General features: G+C 42.1%; 1 protein-coding gene across 2 annotated transcripts in view; it reads right to left on the bottom strand.

Moving 5' to 3' along the window:
* Window positions 1–19356, bottom strand: part of sstr3 (somatostatin receptor 3) — a 38576-nt gene extending 19220 nt beyond the window's left edge. For both annotated transcript variants that reach the window (XM_040042880.1, XM_040042889.1), the window contains exon 1: window positions 18918–19356. The gene's annotated coding sequence lies outside the window, so the exon portion shown is untranslated. The remainder of the gene's footprint in view (window positions 1–18917) is intronic.
* Window positions 19357–22978: the final 3622 nt, after the last annotated feature.

The following is a 22978-nucleotide window of genomic DNA, read 5'->3' as shown; positions in this document are numbered from 1 at the left end:
CTGTGGAGTACTCTGAATAATTTCTGCCCAGTACCACTGACTCTCCATTGAACTGGTTCTTCTAGGCAAACTACTGACTTAATATTTGAAACAATCATGATTTGATATCACAATGATGAGGAGGCCACTGCCCATGTTGCTTTGTTACTTACATATAGTAGTCAAGCACTTGACTGTAAGTATTTTATAATGCATTTGTCTACAGTTTGAGGCAAAGTGAATGCCTCACTTTGCAAAATCATCCATTTTCTTCTGCTAATATCATGATGGCAGTGGGTTAAGCACAGCATCCAGAGATCCTTTGTCCCAGGACGTTCTAATTCTGAGACAAGACGAGATGCATAATCTCTGCAGTGAGCTCTGGGTCTACCCTAAAGGGAAGGCATTCAGAAGGAATCCTAATGAGCATGACCATCTCAGCTGGCTCCTTTAATGCAAAGGCGCACAGGCTCAACATCAAGCTCCCCACACAAAGTCAAATTTCAATCAGATCTCATTGGGTTTGAATTTCCTTGTCTTCAAGATCAGTCATAAATAAGGTATTTCTGAAAAAAAAGATGTCTAAAATAGATTGTTTTCTTGCACTTTACCACTGGGAATGACTTCTTTTGCTACGGGATCAAGATGACTAAATATATTCACATTGCACAACAGCAGCACAGTGATCTCAATGCAAAATGTAAGGTAAACACAGTTGGAAGATTTAGGGTTTTTCTTTTTGTATCTCACTGCAGTTGCAGGTTTAACTCGCTGCGGGAGCGGAAATGCCAACATCTTAGCTGTCAAACGCTGCTGCACCTGCTGGGCTGAGCCGAGCATTCATCGCAAAGGACACAGTCTCCGACAGCCGCACAGCTTTAAAGGTTCGGAGCATTTCAGGGAGGAGCTTTGTTATCCTGACAGGTGAGTAGCAGTGCAGATCACCAGGTGTTCACGCAGAGGCCAATGAGATGCGCTTATACTTTACTTTCTATGACACGTCATACTTCTACTCTTACTGCAGTTCAAAATGCATTTAAGAGCATTTAAAAAAACCAAGAAAATATGGTTATAGATTAACCTACCACGTGAAACTTAATCAATCATATAGATTGACATTTAAACTCTGAAGCTGCCGCCTGGGAACTGTTGTTGAATCATTTTATACGTGTAACTAAATCAATAATCATAAAGGTGTAGCTCAGGGAAAGGGAATGCTTTTAAGTAAATCTGTATTTGTGTGGAGTGAGAGCCACATGACAGCAGGAAATCATTTCTGAGTTTTGTTTGCCAGAAATATGAATTGTGTTGTTTATCCTCAACTACTATAGTTAGAAATTCTAATACACAAAATGTGAGACTGATACAAAATTGATACTAATTGCACATACCTGATACAAAATTTTGTATCAGGTATGTGCAATTACTGCAGTGTCATGTGGCGGGGACACCTGCATCTACAGTTTGTTTGCAGGAAAATCAAGCCTATACTAAAGCCTATACTGCCAATGCAGCTCTTAAGTTCTTCTAGTAACGTTTAAGGAGCAAATATAAGACCATAAGTCAGTATCATCAAGTGTATAGTGTATCTTTACACTGTCACTTGCAGAAATAAGTGTGGAAACCAGGATATACAGGGTTTCATCATTTATATTTTAGAATATTCACAATTAAAACAAAAACAGATATGAAGCAAACCAATGTTTTTAAATAAATATGACTGATAGTGTCCTACTTATAACTGAGATAATTAAGAAATGTATTTTTAAAACTTTAGAGGCACCAGCGTCTTCTTTAATTTAAGCCATTACCCACGGTTCTCTTATCAAACTGAATTTGTTCTGCTCATTTCCAGCAGAACGTGGATTCTTTGCATGCTTTGCCTCTCAGCTCATGCACAGTCTGAAAAACAGTCTACAGTCTCCCTTTAAACCAAGTTTATCCCTTTGTTTCATTTACATTGCTGTAGTGATGTGCGATACCACTGATTTCCTTTCCGATCTGATACCAAGTAAAATTCGGGGTGGTATCGACGATACTGATCCGATACGATACTTTGTACAAAAGCTTATCTTATTTATTTTATTTATTTATTTATTTATTGTATCTCAAATCACCATGATTACAGGACATCAGACTACTTGTTCTTATCACTTAATAATGCAGAATTCATCATATTGAAATAAAAAAACTGAAGTCGTGCGCTTTTTGAACACCTTGCCTGCCTGCAGCACTAAAGGACTCTGTGAGAGACGTCTGTCTCACCCTGGCAGCACCTGTCCCACTCCTCCTCTTCAGTTCGCCTCAACATAAGCTCATCATATTCTGTGATATGATTTACTCTGAGGTGTTTGACAAGGTCAGTGGTGTTGCCACAACACCTCACTTTCTTGCCACATGTATCGCAAACCATGTCTCGGCTGCTTGTGGAGGTAAAATACGTCCACATATGACTCCGTTTACGCTCAGCCATTATTGTGAGTGCACACGCCAGGGGCTGCGAGACATTTATACAGACGTATTTCACACATGACTATGAAAGGCGGAAGAGGAAGTAGTTCCTTCCAATGTAGACAATCTGAATGATATAGTTTCTTTCCACTGTGTTCCTGTTAATGATAAACTACAAAGTTACCCTAAATTACTAAAATATTGATATTTTAATATGAGAATCGATTCTAGAACATAAATGATTGGTATCGGAGGAATCAATATTTCAGTATCGATCCGCACATCACTACATTGCTGATTTACTGAAGGTAAAAACATATGCAAATGAATAATTGACAAAGGTTTATTACATCTAATTCGTAGGTGTGATGGTGGATAAAAAACATCATTTGGAAGCACCACATTGATTTTGTATATATGAGTATGAAGACAGTTGGTATTTTGTTTATTAATAAATCCATCCATCCATCCATCCATCTTCATCCGCTTTATCCGAGGCCGGGTCGCGGGGGCAGCAGCCTAAGCAGAGAAGCCCAGACCTCCCTCTCTCCAGCCACCTCCTCCAGCTTATCTGGGGGAACACCAAGGCGTTCCCAGGCCAGCCGAGAGATATAATCTCTCCAGCGTGTCCTGGGTCTGCCCCGGGGCCTCCTCCCGGTGGGACATGCCCTGAACACCTCACCCAGGAGGCGCCCAGGAGGCATCCTTGTCAGATGCCCGTACCACCTCAGCTGGCTCCTTTCGATGTGGAGGAGCAGCGGGTCTACTCTGAGCCCCTCCCGGATGGCTGAACTTCTCACCCTATCTCTAAAGGAGAGGCCAGCCACCCTTCGGAGTAAACTCATTTCCGCCGCTTGTATCCGCGATCTCGTTCTTTCGGTCACTACCCACAGCTCGTGGCCATAGGTGAGGGTAGGGACGTGGATCGACCGGTAAATTGAGAGCTTCGCTTTTACACTCAGCTCCCTCTTCACCACGACGGACCGGTGCAGCGTCCGCATCACTGCAGCCGTAGTACCAATCCGTCATCACTCGCGAACAAGACCCCGAGATACTTGAACTCCTCCACTTGGGCAGGAACTCATCCCCGACCTGGAGTGGGCACTCCACCCTTTTCCGGCCGAAAACCATGGCCTCGGATTTGGAGGTTCTGATCCTCATTCCCCGCTGCTTCACACTCGGCTGCGAACCGTTCCAGCGTGAGCTGGATGCCATCACCCGATGAAGCCAACAGAACCACATCATCCGCAAAAAGCAGAGATGAGATTCTGAGGCCACTGACAGTAGGTGACAGTCCATGTCCGAATTGCCAGTCTTGGCAGCCAGGGATCAGTCCACCAGGGCTTCCGCTCCTGGCCGCCGCCCGGCACACAATGCACCCAACCCCTATGGCGCCTCCTGCGGGTGGTGGGCCTGTGGGAGCATGGGCCCATGTCCCCTTTTCGGGCTATGCCCGGCCGGGCCCCATGGACTAAGGCCCGGCCACCAGACGCACACCCTCGGGCACCAGGAAGAGGCTCTGAGCACAAAATCCATAGAGGCTGGGGTCTATCACATCAGGCAAGACCTCAGATGCAGGCAGTGTAAAGATGCCCCTGAGACAATCCAGCACATAACAGAAGGGTGCAAGATGCTAGCAGGCAGGGCTTACATGGAACGCCATAACCATAGTTAGTAGTATACAGAAACACCTGTGCAGAGTATGGCCTGGAAGTCCCGAGGTAAAAAGGGTGGTGGAGAATGACCGAGCTATGATCCTGTGGGACTTCCAGATACAGACGGACAAAATGGTGGTGGCTAACCAACCGGACATAGTGGTGGTAGACAAACAGAAGAAGACGGCCCCAGTGATAGATGTAGCGGTTCCTAATAACAGCAACATCAGGAAGAAGGAACACGAGAAGCTGCAGAAGTACCGAGGGCTCAGAGAAGAGCTCGAGAAGATGTGGAAGGTGAAGGTAACAGTGGTCCCAGTGGTAAGGATTAACTCATATTACACAAGACATTTTTAAGACTTCAGTTTTCACTTTTTTCATGCCTCCCTTAACCAAAACACACTTACATCCAGAGGGCCATCACTTTACCCTACATCACTATAATCAATATTTAATTCATCACTGTTTAATTTCACTTTTTAAAAAGTCTCTAATTAATTAAAAGATTTTAAAGTATCTGTTTCCGCTGCTGCACGGGTCAGCCATTGTTATTTACAGGGGTGTTTTTTTCACAAACCTTCATTTTCTATGTAATCTTTATGAACATTATATATAATTTCCAAATAAACTAAATTAAACAGCAGGTGAGTGGAGCCACAGCGTTCATTTTAGTGTTTGGCAGACTTCTTTTTCATAGAAATTAGCACTTCAGTTTTTGCCATTCAAGTAATCAGTGAAGCTACTTTTACAAATATTACTGTTGTAATGATTACTGATCCTGTTATTAGGAAAGGAGAAAAAGAACAACCTTGCAGTGTTTCAGTCTCCCTCTGATTCCTCAGCATGTGACTTCTTTTCACAAGCCTTTATATAAAATGAAATTAAATCATGCGGCTGCTCTGAAATGTTGACAACAACTGAGTGCTCCATGTCTGATTGTTGGTGGTAACAGAAGAACCGACCGTTTACGGTTTAAAGCTGTATAACAACATCTCCAATTACTTTAAGAACACTTTTCTATTGCTTATCTGAAGTGCATATGGAAGGTCTGTGAATGAGGAGCCAAGGTGTAAAACTCTTATTCAAAGTTAGTCTACTGGAGCCTTCTAGTCTCCACAAAGCCATGAAAGGTTCAGGTCTGAGCAGCAGCTCAGGGACACTGTTAAAGACATGTTTAAAGAGTGTATTTGCTTTGTTTTGTTTTGTTTTTTCTCTTGAAAGCCAAGACTGAACCTTTGAGCAGCTTGCCAAGCAGTGAACCAATCAGTTTCCCAGTAGGGAAGAGTGCAGAAAGACTGTATTATAATCAAAGGCTGGATGCTATAATAAGATATTTACCATATCTGTTTTTATAGCCTGTAACATAATGTTGGTGTATTTAGAAACACAGAGTCTTTAATATCACATATCTGTAGATCTAATTTGAGTCATCGGGTTGAATGACAGTTTTAATATATGTGAAAGGTAACTTAATCAAGAGGTAACCATAGCAACATTACAAAAGCTTTGCACAGCACATTAAAAGCACAGCAGCTAAAGGTTCAAGGTTCGTCCCTGTCTATAAAAAGCTTCATCTCCAGCGGCTGATATTCGACACCCACCACCCCCATCAGAGTCATGTATGACTCTCAGGTTAGAAACTATTCCCACAGTTTTGCATTTAACATGTAATCCCACTTCAAATAGATTTAAGGGTAGAGTTGATGGGATATTGTGATACTGGACATTTCACAGGTTTCACTGGTAACGTTAACGTGTTCTCGTGCAGATTTGCAAGAAACTGCTTGAATCACAGAGATGCACACTTTTTTTTTTATTTAGGCTCATTCACTGGTTACACTACTCATTAAATCATTTTCACTTTACTCCATAACATAAACTTAAATGCATTGTGGGGTAGCTGTAACAGGTAGGGCAGGTAATCTAGGAATCAGAAAGTTGGTGGTTCAAGCCAGCTATGAAACCCAATTAGCTCCCTATAAATTCATCTAAGCGTGCATATTAAGCACTCAATATAGAAAAAAGTGCTTGTATGAATGTGTAAATGAGACATGGTTACCAACAATATGAACCTTAGTCAATGTGGAATATGTATTTGTTGTTTGGCTTTAACGTCACTCTGGGGTCTTTGTGGTTTGCACGTTACCAATATGCTCTTACCCTTTTCTCCTATAGAAAATGTCCATATCGGCATTCCTGAAAAGTTGTAAACCACTCCATCTTTTTCCTCTTTCCTGCACATGGACCAGAGTCAGCTGATTGTAGCGCATGTATGCAGGAAGAAAAAGGCATGGATGATGGGTTTTTTCTCCTCTTTATCCACCCATCGTACAGTTGTACGACATCCAGAAGTACATAGTTGTACCCATCGTGTAGCTATGTTGTTACTTGTGTTGCAAGTTGTTACTTGCAACACAAGTAACAACATAGTTGCAACTCTAACGTAATTACTGAATGTAGTGCAGTAACTGAAAGACGCAGTATTATTACAGAAATGTGTTAGTTTGAAATGCACTGCAACCAACAGTAGTTGTTTGGATTTTTTGATTAGACACCAGAGAGGCCGAAGGATGAAAGAAAAGTTGTTAATTTGATTGTTAATCACCAATCCTACACTCACCCATGGCACAACGTGTGGGTAAAAGAAAAAGAATACAAGCTGGAGAAATAAGCATCAGTTTGGTCATTCAAGGTGTCTCAGAGTAGAGCTGCTGCTAAGCTTCCTATATGAAGTGTTTCTAGACTCCAGACATACTGAAGAGATTTTGTATCTCAGCTGACTTGGAAATGCCTTGATGTCATCACCTCTGGTGATGGGGGCCTTAGAGATAGAGATGAAGGCATTTTAGCTTAAAGTGCTGCCCCTGTGAACCAGACTCTGATAAGGAGTTGAAATGGATGGATATACTTGTGATATATACTTGGAACATTTGTCATTTGCTTTAAACACACACAAATGTTTCATATTGTCACTCTGAAGAAAGAAGTCCAAAAGAAACTATTAAATTTAAAAGGCACTTGTCTGAATGGAGGGCCTTTATTTGTTATTAATTTTTCATCCTGTTAAATATATGACAATCTTGTTCCGGCTTTTTCTTATGGTTACATTTCTTATGGAAACATTTTACAGGTACATTTATGATTGCTTCCAAAGTGTCTTAAATATCAAATCTTACTTGGTATATATATATATTAAAACTCAACAGCTATACCTTGCACAGTACCTGGAAAATGTTATTGGCAGCCAAATATTCCACGATGTTTTCATCAGAAAAGCATTTCTGTGCACCTTTCTTATGAAGCTGTCTCTCTCTACTTAAAGATTACATGCTCATGTAAATGTGATTGAGATTTAGAAAACAGGGCCATGCGTACACACAAAGCTTTATTTCTGACACCACTAAAGCATCTAAGCTTTTGTATATAAACACAGTTTGAACTGTGAGTTTAATTTTATGCATCTTACTTCTGGAGAACATTTATTATGTATATTTCTAAATAACTAAAGATGGCATTAAATAGTTAGTCAAAAATGAGAACAGTTTTAGACATTTCCACAATTCTTTTATGGTTCTACCATAGCAGTGCTGTAGAGAAATTCCCATTAGACACAAAGTAACACTATATTTGAATTGTGCAGCCACACAGCAAAGCCATGTAGAGGCAGGTCATTTCATTTCACTGTCCATTTACTTCACAACTGTAGTATTCAATCTCACACAGTGTGTCACAATAGAAGCATCATGAGCACCATTTCAGAAGATCAGAAGTGTCACAAATGCTTTTCTTTTGTTGAAAGGGCTCGCTTTTCTTTCAAAATGCGTGATGTGGCCTTCAGAGAATCTGCAGAGGAAAAACAGACAGATCGATACCACTGCAGGGAGCGCTGAGTCTCAATAAGAGAGCAAGGAAGCATATTTTTGTAAAATGTCAAACTTTAGAGACAATATAATACCGGCTGAAATTACATGCAAATATGTATTTGCATTTTCTCTTATTGTTCCTTATTACAGTTACAAAAGCAGTTCAGTTTCCTCTTAAGACCAGAGAAGGCACTAGTAGGGCCTTTAGTGTCTTCAGGGATTCTGTGGCTATGCTGTGGTTTTTGTGCAATCATAATGACTCATTCAATCTAATAACATCTGGAAGGTGAAGAATACGCAGGAACCTTCGGGCTGAAAAATAAAGAAAATATTCTGTTTTGTTTAAAGGTCAGCGTTGTTTTGAGATACCAAGATTTGGTGAAGAGCTGGCGCATTTTAGAACATCGGGGATTTAGCAGTTTTGGTTAGGCTGATTATAGTATTTACATTCTCAATCCAATAATTGATCAATCAAGCCATCCATCCATTTTCTATCAGTATCAGGTAAGAGTGCAGTGGAGCTATTGTTAGTAAACATGCCCAGACCTCCCTCTCCCCCAGCCACCACCTCCAGCAATTCAAGGGGACCACCAACCTTTCCAACTCACTCTCCTCATGCCCTGGCCTGAACCCCCTCATCTGGTTCAGCCTTTGAGAGTGATAATGATACTGATACTGGTGATATATCTATACTGTCAACTCCTCATGTATATGGTAAACAGTTATCGATGATTCTGATTCTGATTTTCTCAGACACCATTCAGAGGATGCTCAATCCTCTGCTTGTTTCTGTGATATTTTCTCATGGTCACTACCCACTCTTCGTTGCCATGGATGAGTGTAAGGATGCAGATCAGCTGTCATAATCAAATCCCTGCAAAAGACCTGTACAATATCTGCATCACTGCAGACACTACACTGATCCCTTTCTCGGTCCCCACTCTCCCCCCACTCAAGAACAAGACTCCAAGATCCTTGAACTCCTCCGTTTGAGGCACTGCTGACTGCCTGTTTAGGCGCATGCTTGTTGTTGCCCCCATTAACATTGGTGTGAGCCATAAGTCTGCTTCTTGTTTTAACGACCTCTAATCGTAAACCAGCACTGATCCTGAGTTCTTTTTTCTGACCTGCAATACCAGTGCCTATCATGGGGCGATTGTGGCTCAAGAGTTGGGCGTTCGTCTTGTAATCGGAAGGTTGCTGGTTCGAGCTCCGACAGTCTCGGTCGTTGTGTCCTTGGGCAAGACACTTCACCCGATGCCTACTGGTGGTGGTCAGAGGGCCCGGTGGCGCCAGTGTCCAGCAGCCTCGCCTCTGTCAGTGCGCCCCAGGGTGGCTGTGGCTACACTGTAGCTTGCCATCACCAATGTGTGAATGGGTGGATGATTGTGTATAGTGTAAAGCGCTTTGGGGTCCTAAGGACCAAGTAAAGCGCTATACAAATACAGACCACAGACAGTTCTGGAGAAGACTGTTCAGTGCACCTTAATTGCTTGTATAAATGGACATCTCTGTTGCTGTTCACAACAACCAATGTGGTAACCATATACTAGGCTTAAAGCGTGATTTACACTTCTGTGTGAAATCCACATCGTAACTTACAGCATAACTGCAAATCCTTTTAACACTATGCTGTAACCTTCCACGTAACCATACACTCTTAAAACATAAAAAAGGTTATATCGTAAATTATGACGTTGATTTCGTAGAAGTCTAAATCAGGAATAACATGGAATGATCCACCCACTTCTCACCAAACACTCTGTCATCCTTTCCACTCACCATTCAGACCTCTATTACGCCCCTGAGCGAAATAGAGGTCATTGGTTAATGAAGACAACAGGACCAAATCATCCACGGAGACAAATTCCCGAGACCACCACCACAACTGAAATCACCTTTTGCATTCCTCTGCTGCTGCCTGCCCTGGCAAAATCCAGCAAACATCGGGAATGAATGTCTGTGAAGGTTCTCAGTCATCCAGGTCATCATAGTCTAAGGAACTTGGAAAGAAAAGCGTCTGGACTTCTTTTAGTCGCTTGAAGACGTTTCACGTCTCATCTGAGAAGCTTCTTCAGTTCTAAGGGTCCAATTGGTGGGGAGTCCCAGATTTAAACCCTGTGGGAGTTTCCCCCCAAAGAGGGACAAAGGACCCCCTGATGATCCTCTACCTAATCCCATGAGCCAAGGTGTGAAAGCAGGTGTGGGTCCTAATCAGCCAGGGTTTCGGGTGAGCTCATTGTGAAACCTGGCCCCACCCTATCATGTGATTTCCTGAGGTCAGATGACCCAGGATGTGAGTGGCCGTCTGGGAAGGGAATGAATCTGACAATTCGATCCCATTTTTTTATTTAATCTTCCAGTTATTTTTTAATTTAAACTGAAAATAATCTTGTCCATAAAATATGAAAAAAGTCCATTACTACTCACAGCTCTGAAACTTTGTCAAAGTAGATCTGCCATTCAAAGAGTTTCAGTGTATTTTAAGAACAGACAAAATATGTACAGTCTTATAAATATAACTACTGCTATTTAAAAAAAAAAAAAAAAAAAAAAAAAAAAGATTTATCGGCCCTGTAAAACCAACTACATATGTCACTAAAACATGTTTTTTTCTTGTTTTTGTTCTTTTTTTTCTTCTGTTTTTTTGTCTACAAGTGTGACCTTATACAACTGTGTGGGACGCGTTGGTCAACATATGGGGAAAAAAGTGATGTTGTTCATAAAGTTCATGTGTGGCTGCCCTGGCTGCCCCTGGGTGGGTCCGGGATGGGCGTGAGGTTCTGGGGGCGCTCCGTCTCTGGGCTGGGGCCCGGGCCGGGCCTCGGGGGCTTGGGTCCTGGTTGGTGTGTTGCCGGGGTTGTGGGCGGGTGGGTGCATGGGGGCCCAGCCCTGGAGCAGGGTGCCGCCGGTGCATCGAGCCACCTGGGGGGCTCTTCAACTGGTGGGGAAGATTGTCACATCTCGCAGGAGCTTTCCTCTCCTCAGGGGCTCTCTCTGCAGGAGGGGGAGACACAGGAGAGGTGGAGGAAGATCTCAGCCTGGGTGTTTATTGTCTTATGTAGTCTGGAAGATGAGTGGATGGTGGGGTGGGTGCAGTTTTCTCTGTGGTGGGGTTGGGTGGACTGTCCCGGGCTCTGTGGGGCCGGGAGGCGCTGCTGCGCTGGGCCCCGGTCTGGATGGGCCTGGGCCCCCTTTCCCTGGCGGGTTGCGGAGTATGGGGGTGCCTACTGGGGTCAGCGGGGGAGCTGGCCCCAGGGAGGGGTCACTTGCCCCTCCCTTCCTTCCCTCCCCATCTCCAGCTGCCTCCCTCTTCCCGCTCCACCACAACCACCCACACATGCAGGACCTTGGAGTAGGGGTATGTCACCAGGGTGCAGAGGAGGCTACCACCCCCCCTGTCCCCTTCTGGCTGCCTCTGCCTCAATTTTATCCCACAACTTAGACATTCACATTACTCACACTCTCATTACACATACATATAGGATCTTGGGGGTGGGCACGATACACGGAATCCAAAGTACCATCAGGGTGTACACCCCACCCCTGGCGTCGTTGCCCACCTGTCAATGTTAAATACACGTAGACATTGAGGGCTAGCAGGAGGGACCATGCGCTTACCTGCTGCTCTCTGGCAGGTAGCTCCATGCCCTCCTGGGTTTTAAATGCACCTTAGAACACACATGCATCAACACTACAATGAGCGGGTGGAGGGAGGTTTGGAGTCTTCTCTCACCCCCATTCTCTGCGACCTGCTGGAGCGGGGGGGCTAGGAGGAGGAGTTGGCCGTCCGACTGCGGTCTGGAGTGTGGGGCCTCCCTGCTGCTGCGGAGTCGGGGCGGTCTGCCTCCCCCCACCGCAGGGAAAAGGGTAACACCACCTGGGTCTGGGTGCAGTTCCCCCCTCCAGGGGCAAGGGTACCTAGACCCGGTTTGTAGAGTATGCTTGGGGAGTGTGATTGTGTGTACAGCGTCTCTTTATGTCTGTCTCCACGTTGGTTGAGTGTGGAGTAAGTGCATATGAGAGCATGAGGGTGGGAATGGATGTTTGTATATGTGTGTGCCTGTATTTCTGTGTCTATATGTCAGGTTGGGTGTCAGGCGCCACCTCTCTGAGGACATCTTAGGCCCTCCAAGGTTTGGAGGCCTATCTCCCCCTACCACCACTTCCCCTGCCAGTGGCGGACTCCCTCAGACATCGGTGCGTTGGTGGTTCTTTGTGTCCGGGGGTGGGCGTCCAGGTACACACCGGCTCACTCCTTGGCGGCCGCTTATCGGGGCCTGGAGCCTGGGGCTCGCTCGGGCCACTTCGGAGGTGGGGTGCCCCCAGCCTCTCGGCCTGGGGCTCGGTCACTCAGGCACGGCTGGCTGCCGGCGGAGCTCACGGGCGCGTCACTACAACTCCCCCTGGCTTCTGCTCCGCGGCTGCTGAGTGAGCCCTCATCTGGGACTCTCCTCAGCTCTTACTGGGACAGTGGCGCGGCTGCCCCTCTGTTGGTCTTCCTTGGTCTCTTGTGTTCTGGGGGCCTCTGGATGTCTGGAGTTTTGATCTCCTCCATACCTGCTTCATGCCCTGGAGGACGGGGCTGCGGCCCCCCCACACCCTCTAGCAGATCATTACATGAAGGAACCTTTTGAAAAAACAAGCGCGTCCATGCTCACAGGTGTACACACGGGTGATCACACCCACAAACTACACCCTTTTTGGCTTCTACCTCAAAGCACACTGTGTTATGTTGATCTTATGTGCTGCACAATAATGTTTAATATTTAGTATTTACTGTCATATTCCCATATATCATTGTGATGTTGTTTATTCTATTACTCTTGTTCTCTTCTGCTTGTTTTCTTTTTTCTTTCTCAGCAGGTGATCCAGGTGATTGATAGATGCATTTTTTTTCTTTTTTTTTTTTCTGCTCATTCTGTTGGTTTTTGTCTTTTGCCCTTGTCCCCCGTCCCTCTTCTCAGCTGTTTCTCTTTCCCTCTTTCTTTCTCCCCTTCTTTCCCCCAGTCAAGTCTGTCCCGTATTCAGTAAGTGAAAATAAAATAAACAATAAAAGGTGAATCAAATGGACCATTACGGCAAGGCTGGGATGGTCAATTTGGTAAAGTAAATCCGTTGGGCATCTTTCTTTGCCTTTAGACAACAATTCTGATGGCAAAAGAGCCAAACGGGACAGGCAAAAAAAAAAAAAAAAAAAAAAAAAAAAAGAAGTTCATGTGTGGGCTTAAAGCTGAGGATCAGAAGTGTTGGCAATCTTTTTCTGCCACTGTTCAGAACGAAATCAACATTACTTGAATAACTCAGGGACTCGTGGCTCAACATGAATATTTAACATCTTTATTTGTACCTCCTTTCCTTAGAACTCAGTAGGAAGTCTGATACCCTAAGGGTGCTGCTGCCGCCGCCTTTCTGAAGCCTAGAGAGGGGTTATGAAGGCTTCTCCTAAGGGCTCGGGGAGTCAGACGAACTTAATAAACTCGCAGCCTGAGATCCAATTCTGGCTTTACTTTTACTGTATGCTCTGGGGACCTTTTTCTTTCTTGTGTTGGCCCTGTATATGAGGTAGATGTCAATCTCAGAAGCTGAAGGAAAAAAAAAACATTTTGTTTTTCGCATCTTTCAGCTACATGATCAAAGCCGCTTCCAGACTTGTACTTCTTTACATAAATTTTGAGGCAATTTAAAAACTTGGACTCGTGTTTCGATTTGCAGTCACATGGATTAACTGGAAGGATGCAATATGAAAGCCTGAATTTTGATCAAGTGCAGTTTGTTTGCTTATTTAAGAGACTGATGATCAGCTGAGTGTTTTACTGATTGGTTGACAAATCTATTTAACTTGTTTAAGCTAACATAGCAGATCTCTCAAGAAGGAGGAACATGGGTAGACTATAGGCTCATTATCAATGATGCAGATAAAAGGCCTGGATTTGATTTCAGGTGTGGTGCTTGCATTTGGAAGATTTTGCTGTGAACACTCGACATGCAGTCAAAGCTCTCCATGCAGGATGAAACAAGTCATCTTTAAGCTGAAAATAACAGAAAGAAAGAAAATCCATCCAAGAAAGGCTACAATAGTTGGATTGGCAAAATTTACAGTTTGGTACATCTTGAGAAAGAAAGAAACCACTGGTGAACTCAGGAATGCAAAAAGACCTGGAAGTCCACAAAAGACAACAGTGGTGGATGATCGCAGAATCATTTCTATGATAATGAACTCCTTCACAACGGCCAACCAAGTGAACATCACTCTCCAGGATGTAGTGTAGGTATATCAATATTCAAGTCTACCATAAAGAGAAGCCTGCATGTAAATATGGAGGGTTCACTGCATGCTGCAAGTCACTCATAAGCCCCAAGAATAGAAAAGCTAGATTGGACTTTGCTAAAAAAAATTAAAAAAAAAGAAGAAAAATCTAAAAAAGCCAGCACAGTTCTGGAAAACCATTCTTTGGAAAGATGAAACCAAGATCAACCTCTACCAGAATGATGGCAACAAAAAGTCTGGAGATGGTGTGGAACAGCTCACGATCCAAAGCACACCACATCATCAGTGAAACATGGCGGAGCAGTGTGATGGCTTGGATGTACATTGCTGCCAGTGGTACAGAGACACTAGTGTTTATTGATGATGAGACACAGGACAGAAGCAACCGAATAACTTCAGAACTGTTCAAAGATTCAATGTCTGCTCAAATCCAGCTAGATGCAGTCAAACTGATTGGCCATGTTTCATACTACAGATGAACAATAGGGTAGGGACCAAAACATACAGCTAAAGCAACCCAATAGTTTATTAAAGCAAAGAAGTGGCCAACTCAAACCTGATCCCAATTGAGGATGCATTTCACTTGTTGAAGACTAAAACTTCAGACAGAAAAGCCCACAAACAAACAGCAAATGAAAGCCGCTGAAGTAAAGGCCTGGCAGAGGATTAAAAAGGAAGAAACCCAGAATTTTCATTTAAAATTAATTTTGGTAATGTAAAGAACCAAAATTAGAAAAAAAATGGCCTCTGTCCAAATATTTATGAACTAAACTGTATTTAAGATGGACACTAAGGAAGGAGAAAAGGACTTGAATCAATTCATTAGGCAGACACATCGAGCCGGAAAGGATGTGCAGTAGGTTAGGATGATCAAGGATTGAGATGGAAATGTACTAACAACTGAAGAAAGTGTACTGACAAGGTCGAGAACTTTGAGGAGCTGATTGTAGAGAATAAGAGTCAGAGGAGGATGAATGAAGATAGTGAACCAGGAAGTGCAAACAATAAGTAAGGAGGACGTGAGGGCTGGAGTGGATGAACATACATCCAATGAAAGGTGGATTGTCCAGATGACATAGCTGTGAACGTATGGAGATGTCTAGGAGAGAAGACAGTGGACTTTTTAACCACTGAAATCAAAAAGTCCACAACAATCAGTGTAATGGTACTGATGTTTAAGAACAGGGTTGAAGTGCAGAGCTGTAGTAACTACAGAGGAATAAAGCTGATGAGCTATACCATGAGAATATGGGAAAGAGTTGAAGGAGAGAGGTTCTCCTTATGAGAATTTCGGAAGGAGCTTCATTGTGTTTTTGAGGATCCAGAGAAAGTATATGATAAGGTGTCAAATGAGGAACTGTGGTGCTGCATGAGGAAGTCTGGAGTGGCAGAGAAGTATGTGAGGGTGGTGAAGGACATGTATGCATAGAGACAACGGTGAGGTAGGTGGTAGGAGTGACAGATGGGTTCAAGGTGGGGGGGATAACATCAAGTATCAGCTCTGAGCCCCTTCTTGTTGCGATGGACAGGTTGACAGATGAGGTCAGACAGAAGTCTCTGGGGAGAGTGACTGACAGATGCCATGTTGACCTGTAGTGAGAGTGGGGAGCAGGTGGAAGGGGGCCTGGAAGAGTCAGTCCAACTATAATTTCTTATGTAAAGAGTTTATTTTAAAATATGTTTATTTCATTAAAAATATACTATATTTCTTCATGACTGAACTTTTATTTAAAAGGTGCATAACCATGACAACCTTTTTTCATGACTGGAGTAAACCAGCAATGTTAAATATTTTATCTGTACATCTCTACAAGAAAGGGGAAAGAAAACCCACCACAATCTGTTTAAATGTAGTGAGATATCATAATGTTACCAGAGATAATTTACTCTCCTCTTAAAAGGCAATTCTGCCTGAAATGAGGCTGTGGATTGTGCTTGTTAGCTTCCCACCTGTGGTGACTCTGTGTGTGTGTGTTTGACTCATTTGTGGGCAGATGATGGCATCAGTTTGCTATTATTTTGCAAATGCATCTCAATTAACTTCAAGGATCACATTTTCAATAAAATGAGTGTTTGACTCCTTTAGATTTGAAATGCAAAGCAAAAGAAAAAAATCAAATACCAGGAAAAGATCGAGCATTTTACATCTTGAGTGGTTTCACATGATGGAGACGTGATGCGTTTTCTACTCTTTCACAATAAATGGTGGAAATCAAGTTGGCTGGTAATCACACTCAGACTGTCATAAACACAGTAGGGAACTTCTTTTTCCTTTTTTTTTTTTTACAGGAGAAAAAGGAAAGTGTTTTCTCCCAAACGTCTTGTCAAACACTCAAACTTCACTTCACTGAGATACCGCTCTGATAATGATCTCACCAAAGATACCAGTATCATAAATGGGAGCTCCATATTTAGGTCTAAAATCCCAAAATGTGGCTGAAACAAAATGAAACAGGGTGTTTTTGTTAAGCTTGTTTATAATAATTTTTAATAGCAGTTAATTGTATTTACTAAAATGAGTGAAACACAGTAAAATGACTGGATTGTAAAGATTTTAAAAAAGGAGAAATTGTATATTTTTTGCTTGTTTACATCAAGGTCTAAGGTCTGTATTTAGTTATTTAGAGTATGTACTGTATTTAGAGTTTGGTTATTGTGCTATGTAGAGTTCTTCTAAAAGCAGTAACCACACAGGAACATAGATGATGGTGAGTATAACTAGATGGGTAGATAAGTAGTTACAATCTTTTCTTTATTGATTTTTTTTTTTATCCAAAAATGCTAAAAAGTTCTTAAATGCAATATTAGCTTTCGTTTTCCTTGTTCTTCCATTATAGTAAAAACATCTGTGTTTGCCCTTAAACTATAGAAATGCATATTGTAATGTATTTTTAATCTATTTTTTAGCTGAACAAAAGCATAAATAACTGGCCGGTTAATCAGAAATACACACAAGCTGCAGGACTAAAATATATGTATGTAAATGAGAGTACAGAGCAAGCAAAGAGATGCGGCTGTTATGAGAATCTCATCTGCGTTTCCTAACAAAGTGCCTTTGAAAGAAGTCACTAAAGCTGCCTGAAGGATTCAGAACCCGACTGCCCTTTTGTTACACAGTACCTGTGCAAAATCATGGATAAACCCAGGAAACAGAATGAGTAGCTCATTAAAATGCATTTGCCTGCAGGAGAGAAGACCATTGCATGGAAATGGCTGCAGCCAAATGCTCCCAACAGGTGACGACTGGACTCTCAATGAGATAAACTAGATGTAGAAAATGACCTTTAGTATAAGACCATAACAGAAAATGTAAAATATTGGGAATTTTGGACTAAATATGCTACTAGTGCCTAAAAGAAGTAACTCATTATATGTTTCTGCCTCATTTCATTGTCAAATATAGATGCCTCTCACTTATATTTGACAGTGAGGAGCAGTTTGCACTGAGTGTGAACTACCTCAGAAAAGCACAGAATCCCTTTTTAAACAAGAATCGCTGTAAGATACAGAGATTTTAATCTTTTTTTTTCTTTTCATGATACCAAATAAGCTTAAATATGCAAGGTATTTGTGAAGTAATACATCGCTCACAAGTAGTTCTTCCATCTCCCCTGCAATATTGAAATACATCCTGATCAAACCATTTTTTTAAAAAGGATTTTTTCACTGGATGCTGTTGGCAGTGGTGAGAGCCAGCTGCGTAGGCTAAGATTAAATTAGGTTTAAATGAAGCTTTACTGCATAAAGTCCTTCGAGTGCACAAAAGACACAAAGATGCACAAAAAGACTACACACAAAAACTAAGAATAGCTAAAAATACAAAATAAACCACGGGGGGGGGGGGGGGGAAAACTAATGACCTAAACTATAGAAAAAAATAAAATTATCACAGAGAGCACAGAAAGAGACTAAAAGAATTAACAACTGCAGGATCAAAGAAACTGACCACAAAAACAAATAAAACGACTAAAAGCATCACCAAAATTAATTTTAAAAAAGATTCACAAAAACACTAAAAACAAAATAAGAACCACACAAACAAAAACTGACCACAAGCATGTGACTAGAAATACCATGGTGAGCACAAGAAATGATCCCCCCCCAAAAAATCATTATAGAATCATCAAAGAAGGCAAAAATAACTCACAAACAGCTCAAAAATACAATTAAAGAGATGCAAAAATTTCTAAAAGAGACACACAATCCAAAGAAAACTAAAACCAGCAGAGGAAGAAGAAAATGGCCACAGCCTTCACAATCATTCCGTGACTCATTCAGTCTGGGGAGGGGGGTGGTCAGCCTTCTCAGTGGGGTGGGTACCTTTTACATGTGTGTACGGAGGGGGTGCTTTTGTGTCACAATCTGCCCATGGCTGCTGTAGCTGAAAGGTTTCGGACTGTAGTAGAATCTTTAAAGTTGCTTATTTGGCATTTATTGCAGTGAAAAAAATGGTCTAAATGTTAAAAAGCGTGCAGTTTGTTGTGTGAAGAATTTGTGCCTTTAATTTTAATTCATTCAGAAGTTCCTAAACATGTCTGTGAGGGTTATTTAAAAGCATTTAACGGAAAACTCTCGTTAACCATAAACCATCTGAATGTACAGGTGAGCTAACAGATCATCATCAGCTGCCCGCACTCATTCACAGCAAACATCCATTAGTATGAACCGGTCAGGTTTACAACAGATACCCAAACTTACCTTAAAGCTGAGACTTCTCCGCACCTTCAGGACAAGACTTTTACCGGGGCTTTGCTGGATTTATCGGTGAAACAACGCGAGAAGAGCCGCTGCACTTTGCCAGTCCTCCGTCGGGATGAGTTCCAGTGGCATCTCCAGCAGAGAAGCAGCCCGCTGCGCTCCTCCGTCCGCCTCCGTCTCACTTCTCCCTCCGTCTGCTCCGGACAGACTGATGCACTCAGAGTCCCCACCGCAACATTATGAACAGCGCAGGTCGCACGGTCTCTAGCTTGTAACTAGGTAACAGCTCTGCTGCCGCACACAGTCAAATAGGAGGTGTTAAAATCCTTTGGTGTGTGCGTGTGTGTGTCGTTCCCGTGTGTGCACAGTCTGTGAATGTGACTGTAGTAGCGCAGGTATCATTTCAAAGCCTAAAGAACCATTAAAAAGAGCAGGTGTGGTCTATGATACTTTAAATTAAACACTTTAGCTAGAAAGCTGCCAGTCGGGCATGTATAAGTACCTCCCTCTACTCTAAATAACAGTCAGCCTGCACTCTGAAAATTGAGGACCTTACAGAAAAGATGACATAACGGGAGATATGTCTTATCATCCCCCAAAATATCACAAAGAACATAAAAGAAGGCAGGGAAAAAGCCACAAGAAATGACAAGTACAACACAAAACTATACAGAATGATGGAAAACAGAGAAGCGGATTTAAGAAATCAAAATCAAAAAGAGTAAAAAGATTAAAATTACAAAAATCCAGAGGAATGAACATCAGAATCTAACAAAATGATAAATAGCCTTCAGTTGGGTTCAGAATTGGTTGGACAAAGACATTTGTAGTTTACTTTTGTAGAGCATAAAAGCTTTTAACTCCAACAACCCATATGTAAATGAAGTGCAGACTTTCCACTTTAGTTCAAGGGGCTTCATAAAACCACAATATTAACTCTTCAGGAATTGCAGCAATGTTTATACAGGTTCTTAAAATTAATTAGACAAACTAATATAATTTTACTTTTATAATGAGGAGTGTCCTTAATACTTGTATGGAAATCCTTTGCGGTCACTAATTGCCTGAAGTGTGGAATCCATGGACTTGAAATGCTCTGTCAGGCCTTTACTACAGCCACCTTCAGTTGCTGCTTGTTTGTGGATGTTTCTGTGTTTAGATTTGCATTTATGAAGTGAAGAGCTGCTCTGCTGGGTTCAGATCAGGTGACTGACTTGGCTGCTGAAGAATATCCAATTTCTTTGCCTTACGAAACTCCAGGATTGCTTTTGCAGTGTGCTTTGGGTCATTATCCATTTACACTACGATGTTTTGCAGAATTTGGATGAATCCAAGCAGAGAGTACACGTCAGAGTTTATTGCATTTCTTTTATCAGCAGTCAGTAAACGTTAGTGGTGTAGTTCATCTGGCAGCCGTACATGGCCATATCGTAACATTGCCTCCACCATGATTAACAGTTCATGCAGATCATGAGCTGCTTGCCACATTAGTTCTCTTTATGCCTGGTACAGTCTAATCAAATCTTGGATTAGATGTTTTCTAGTAAAGTCTAACCCGACCCTTCTGGACTTGAGTGTAAGTAGTGGTTTTCACCCTGATCTCTGTTATTTCCATTAAAGGTTTTTCTTCATTGAAGACTTTGACAATGACACCCCTACTCCCTCAAGTGTTCTTGACTTGATTGGATGCTGTCATGCTGTTTTTCTTAACCATGGAAATAATTCTGTCATCATCAATTTAAATTGTCTTCTGTGGTCTTTAAGGCTCTTTTCTAAATGTACCAGATTGTTGATTTGGCCACTCCTGAAGATTTTTGCTGTCTCTGTGATAGGTTACTTCTAATAATGGCCTCCCTCACAGGTCTCGCCTGGCCACAAAACTGCTGGTCAGTCAACCTTTTGATCTAAAGCTGAAAGTCTGCACATCACTTTTACCTTGATTGGTTGATTTAAACCCATCATGATGTACAGTTGCGGTTCGACTCAGCATTTTGGAGTTGTTATGTTTTGGCTTTGAATAATGGATTATTCCTGTATACTGGTGGTGGTGGTGATGATTATGATGATGATAGATTATTATTATTAGAGTTCCATGTTTCTGTTTATGTGTGTTTCAGGATTTTTGTCTCATGTTTAGCATTTAGGTTCCATGTGTTATATTCAGTCTGTCTCTCAGTGTCAAGTCTGCGTCTTTGTGTGGCGAGGTCTTGTTTCCTGTTTTATTGTGAAGGTCTGCGTCTCTTGTGAATGTGTTCAGTTTTACCTCTTGTCTCGTCTCGTTAATTGCTCCCAGCTGTGTCCACCACCTGTGTGTAATCTCCCTGTGTTTCTTTGTGTGTATTTAAGTCGTGTCTTCTGTTATTGTAGTTGCTGGTCCGTCTGTGTATCCACCATGTCTCACCCGTGTGTTCTCCCTGCTGTCCATCTTTATTCTCGTTCTCGTTCTCGTTCAGGTTCGTGCTCTGTAGTTTAGTTGTGTCCAGTATAGTTTAGTTTGCCATTTTTTCCCTGTGCTGTGTATTCAATAAACCACTTTCACAACTTTACAAGTGCCTGCAATTGGATCCTCCTTTATCATGGGTGGCTGTAGCTCAGGTGGCAGAGCAGGTCAGCCACTAATCAGAAGATCGGTGGTTCAATCCCAGGTTGCCTCCTGGCTGCATGTCAAATATCCTTGGGCAAGATACTAACCCCACGTTTGCCTACTGGTGGTGGTCAGAGGGCCCGGTGGCGCCAGTGTCCGGCAGCCTCGCCTCTGTCAGTGTGCCCCAGGGCAGCTGTGGCTACAATGTAGCTTGCCGTTGCCAGTGTGTGAATGACTGAATGTAGTGTAAAGCGCTTTGGGGTCCTTAGGGACTGAGTAAAGCGCTATACAAATGCGCTTTACCATTTATCATCTCCACACGGCTCACTCCCCTCGCCGTGACAGTTGGTTTTGGACAGAATTAACAGTTTCACAGCATTTTCTCACACATTCAACACAAAAATATTCAAAACACACACACACACTTCAATGTTTATACATTTTTCTTGTTACTGTTTTGTCATCACATCTCGTCCTTATGTTTGTCCTTTTTTCATTCCAATGTAAAGTTGTTGTTTTTTTAAATCAGAAACAAAAGTCAACCAAACAGACAGACACACAAATCAGCTACAAGTACTGAAAAATCACCCAAAAAATCTACAAAAACTGACAGAAGATCAACAAAAAAATACGAAAACTACAAAAAGAAAACCTCACCCCAAAATAAGTAAAACAAGAGCACAACATTATTCACTTCAAAAGCTGATGATTTCTTTGTGACAGCAACTAAAAACTAAGGTAAGAACATAACAAAACAGCTTAATAATAAGTAGAACACTCACAGTTCAGTGAAATACAAATGTGCTGTGAGGGTTCAGAAAGGCGCTGTTGCCATAAGAGGACAGATTTTCTCTGGAAGACACAGAGATTTTGCACTGTGAAGATTTACTGCATGAGGTATGAAAGCTTGGCGGTTTCTGTCCTTGTGGAAGCAGAGATGAATCAGTGTGTGAGAGAAATTATTGCACCTTTAGTGATAAGATGAAATCTCTACTAACAGATATCTGAATATGATTATGCACAATTAACCAATCCCATTTAAGCAGGCTTTGACTGCATACAGAGAAACAGTCCATGTGGTTAAGGGTGATGCAATGACTGTTAAGCTATCAAAAACAGTCAGATAAACCAGTAAAACATACTGAAAGCAAAAATATATATAAACAGAGGTAAAGCAAACACAAAGAAGTAAAAACAGATGGAATGCAAATAAAAAATAGACTCACAATAGCCACAAATACAATGTTTTAAAAGAGACTGCTAACATCTAAGAGATTTAAAATGACTACAAAGTGATACAAAACTACGAGAGAGATGGAAAATAAACACAAAATGTCTGAAAATAGGTCAAAAAAATACACACAGGGAGATGGAAATTTGTCACAAGGTGACAAAATTAAGTACAAAGTTAGAGGTTGAGCACCCTCAGAGTCAGAAACATGGTGGAGCAGCACTGCAGACTGAAAGATGATCTGCT

Source organism: Simochromis diagramma, unplaced genomic scaffold, assembly GCF_900408965.1.
Source record: "Simochromis diagramma unplaced genomic scaffold, fSimDia1.1 OVJJ01000321.1, whole genome shotgun sequence".
Classification (NCBI taxonomy): domain Eukaryota; kingdom Metazoa; phylum Chordata; class Actinopteri; order Cichliformes; family Cichlidae; genus Simochromis; species Simochromis diagramma.
Note: the sequence above shows the minus strand (reverse complement) of the source record. Positions and strands in the feature narration are given on the sequence as shown.